General features: G+C 40.1%; 1 long non-coding RNA gene across 1 annotated transcript; it reads left to right on the forward strand.

Moving 5' to 3' along the window:
- Nucleotides 1–454: 454 nt before the first annotated feature.
- LOC140684130 (uncharacterized) lies at nt 455–3,788 on the forward strand. The gene is made up of 2 exons (XR_012055877.1): nt 455–569; nt 3,534–3,788. It is a non-coding gene; the product is annotated as an uncharacterized lncRNA (long non-coding RNA).
- Nucleotides 3,789–4,374: the final 586 nt, after the last annotated feature.

Raw genomic sequence — 4,374 nt, forward strand, 5'->3', positions numbered from 1 at the left:
GTTCCTCTATGCGTCCTCCAGGCAGCTCCAGTCCAGACTTGCCTAGGAACAATCTCCTTCCAAAAGGTCTAAAAATGTCTCCAAGTTTTAAGATTCATGTGAGAAATCCCAGTTCAATCTGGGCATTGAACGTTGCTATGAATAAATGCTCTGCTCTCCAGTTTTCAACAGAAAGGCTCCTTTCCCTGGCACTACCAGTCTTATTCTCCTTTTCAGACCTAAGCTGGAAAACTGGAGGTTCTGCTAGTCTTTACAGGGTTTAATTTCTCTTTTGTTTTATAAAATCCTGTATTTGGAGATGAGTTCCACAATAACCCCATTTTTAAAAAATGGTGTTTCCCACTTATCTGTTTTGCATTTGGAGGTGTTTTATTTACAGTAAATTAAAGCAAGAAGTTAAAGTGGGTTTATTTTCCTATTTTCCTGTGTTCTGTATTCTGTATTTCCTGTGTATAGGCTTTAACATCTGCCCTCCATCCACTTCCTGTGATCATGCAACATCAAATCATACAGGAATAAGTCAGGGTTGATATTTCTGCCATGCTATGTTCTTCTTGATCATTTGACTGGTAAGTATTTGTTTGTAGGTGAAAACTACCACTGCTTTTTCTTTTTTCTATAGCGACTTTGGAGTTGCACCTTTTCTCTTATGTTTAAGAGTTCCAGTTTGTGGTGATATTTAAGAAATAAAGCTAAACTCGGCCAAAACACAGAAGAATTGAAGAAGCCCACTCATCAGAAGGGAAGAATATAGCCTGACAAGTCTACAGAGTAAGGAAGGTTGTGGAGATGTGTCACTTCATTTTAATTAAACATCTCTGCATTCTCACCCACTTGTGTTCTGTGGCTTTGCTGGTGGGTAGAAGAATCTCCTCAGTGATGTTGTTTACTTCCTTTTCATGCATATTTGAGCTTACAAATTGCTTGAAAGCAATTTAACTTTTTGCATAGAAATTTCACACAGGTGAGGGCTTTTCTGTGCTAGGGAAAATGTGAACAGAATTTACATTTGTTGATTTTAAAGTCCTAGATTGTGGAATCCTCCAGAACTGTCCATTAGCAATGCGTGGGGCAGTTCTTCTGCCTTTTTACCTTCTCATTTTCCCCATTATTTTTTTCTACCAGATATTTTGTTGCCTGACATCTGTTTCCTGAGGAACTGATTGTCTCTCCCATCAGCTGGCAGTATCTGCCTGTCTTTCAGCGGCGTGGGGCTGTGCTGGAGCTCTGGTGACCAGGGTTGGTGCTGCTGTGCTCCGAGCTCAGGCCCCAGGGACGCTGCCCTTGTCGTGTCCCTGTGCCACAGCAGCGAGGGCAGCGGGGCTGGGGCTGTTCTGCTGCTGGGCTGGCCTGGGGCTTGGCCCCTGGGCACAGCACAGCCCTGCAGGGCACCTCCCTGCCAGGCACCCACGGTGCTGGATGGACAAACACGTCACCATTCAGTCCTGGCAGCCCGTATGGAGCTGGTTTTTCACAGCTGCTCCTGGTGTGCTGAGATTAAGTGTCTTGTCACACTGCGTGTGTGTACACATCCAGGCAGGAGCTGACCTCTCCCGTGGCTGTAATTAGAAACAATTTTCAGATTTATATGATGAGTTTTATTTCACAGTGTGCACGTACAGTCCACCCGCAGAAGAAGTTTTTTTCACAAATTGAATTGTTCTCTCAAATGCAACCACTTCTCCAGATGTCTTCAGAATACCCTGCTCTGTCTGTGAGAGCTGTAAAATAACTGCAAGCTTATAAATTCACCTTTTTGCAGTTATTAAATGTGCTTGACTCATTCCAGCCCGTTGCTGTGGAAATAGGTACAATATAGGAACCTTGGCACTATGACAGGCAATTAAAATACCAAGATGTTTAGCCATGTATGAGTATTTTCACACAGTGAGACCTCGAAGCTTAGCCCACTGCTGACATTGTTAGTTATTGAATCAGTTGCATGAGATGAGGTTGACAGGTGTAATTATATATTTCTGTGGTGATTATGTATGGCCTGTCATAGAGACCAGCGTGCCTGTAACTATGCACTCATTTAGTAATCATTTATTGAGTGAAGGATTGGAGTTGGCACACCGTTTACAAGGGAAGGAAATGTAAAACAAAACAGAAGTCCATTTTGAAATATAATTGATTCATTAAACCATTTATCAATGCTTCATTTTAGTGCATGGAAATATATCTTTCTATATTTCCTACAGATGTCACAGTTATTTAAGGATATTCTTGCACCCTGACTTTAACAAAAGAATAAAACTCTTGCGATGAGTTCATGAGAAGCTGAGCCTCAGGTTTTTGGCTGCCAAATCCTGGGAGAAGTTATGGAGCTCACTGGAGCCATCTGAATATGGGATCATTTAAAAATATTTAGCTTACTTGTTAAAAGAACTCAAAATATTTCAAAATAATATCCTTTCTATGCAAACACATTTGTACAATTGTCTGCTTTGTAGTAGCTGTTCTTCAAAATGCGTTAAAAATTATACAAATATTTTTGGAATTTGTTGACGTGAACTTGGGCTGTTGCTGGAATTCCTCATTCACTTTTCCAGACAAAAATTTTTCTGTGTAGTGACATCACTCAAAACTTTGCTGTACTATTTCCCATGTCGTTCTCCCTGGTGTTTGTGCCACCCTGATGATATGAATGAAAAGCCTCTTCTCTCAAAGTGAAAGTAGGCTGAGAGAAATGAAATATTGCTCTCAATTTATTAACCTTGGACCTGGTTGAAGTCAAGCAAACAATTTGACTTATTTTCCGCAGCCACGTCTCTCGGCAATACAACTATTACCTTATTCACAGAAGTTTCTATGTCTAAGATTGTTATCTGAGATGGGGTGGGGTTATTTGGTGGTGTTTTTGTTGAGTTTTTGGGGTTTGTTTGTTTGTTTTGAAATTTTGTTTGTTTAAAAGAGTAGCAGATTTTAGTGCCTGCTTTAACAAAAAGAGCCCACTGTCTTTTGCAGGAAAACGGGATCCATGTGTTCTCTGCTCTTCTAGGATGGGCTGAAAAACCAGAATTTGTTTTTTCATTGTACACTTTCTATTTTCATACACTATTTATTTCTGACTTTAAAGTCATTCTCTGTTTTTTATTCCAGTCTTGACCACGTGAATCCAGCTGTTCTCATAACTCCTGCTGCTGATGTTCTAACATGATGCAGCCATAGACTGGATCTTTATTTTCTTTTAATGTACTTTTAAATTATTAAAAGACTAAACCTTTGCATACCACTTCTCATTTGCACGCTGGATTTGAGGCTAGAAAGCAAGTTTGCTTATTTAGTATTTGCTTTGATTTGGTGATTAGTCTTTGCTCTTAATTATTTTTACCATTTCCACATGAGTGATCAGGAAATTAACAGCTGTCTCACACTTTCAGCAAGTTAAAAACAGCCTATGGTATTTCCTTATTGACTTTTTACTTGGCCCTGTGCAGAATGTTTTAAGATGTTGCTTCTCTTGGGTTTCCCACCTCACAGCTTGAGTAATGCCACAGCTTTTAAAAATGTTTCCCTTTTGACTTGCCAAGGTGATGAAGACAAGTAAAGTCATCCAGCATAAAAGGTATATGTGAACAAAACATGAATGGAAGGTGTGGGTCAAGTTACAATCCAAACAAGAAGAATATTAGAAGCAGTTTTGGAGACTGAGGAGACCAGTCCTGTGGCACACATCTGCAGTGAGAAATACTGCCATCCTGGGATCCTGCGTGGTGTTTGCGCACTGATAGCAAATCTTCTTTAAAAAGTGAAAATAAATGGCTTGCTGCTCCTTTTCCCACTGATGTTTTCGTTTTATCTTTTCATTCTTTTTCAAATTGGTAATGATTGTAAATCACTCCTTGCCACAAAGTGCTGTTTTCCAAGAGCAGTTATTTGATTCTTGTAATCTTATTTATTAGTTAAATTCAATAAGTGCCCAACCTATGCTCTAAATGCCTTTTAAAAATACACTAATAAACAGGCCTTGATTGCTTTTTGATTGAATTGCAGATAATGATATTTATACCATCAGTGAGGTAAGGTAATCAGCCTTCCCAGGGAGGCGTTTCCAGCTCACTGAGGTCTGCATGTCTGCTTGCAGGCGTGAGATGAGGATGAGCATGGTGGTGTTCTCTGTGCTCCTGCAGTCTTGGGCTTCTGGGGCTTTGAGAGATTCAAATCGTTTGACTGTAAGACTGTTGTGGCAGAGATCTATTTGTACAAATAGTAAGTGTTGGACCAGAAACTTCTGGGGCTGGTGTAATTAGTGGTGCTGAGCAAAGGAAAATGGTGTGCAGATCTTTTCACTTCATGTACTTTTTGTGCATGCTTTCTGACGTGAATCCGGGTTTCTTTGAAGTGGAATTTAAGGGTTAGGATTTGAGCACT

Source organism: Taeniopygia guttata, chromosome 4A (genome assembly GCF_048771995.1).
Source record: "Taeniopygia guttata chromosome 4A, bTaeGut7.mat, whole genome shotgun sequence".
NCBI classification, from domain to species: Eukaryota; Metazoa; Chordata; class Aves; order Passeriformes; family Estrildidae; genus Taeniopygia; species Taeniopygia guttata.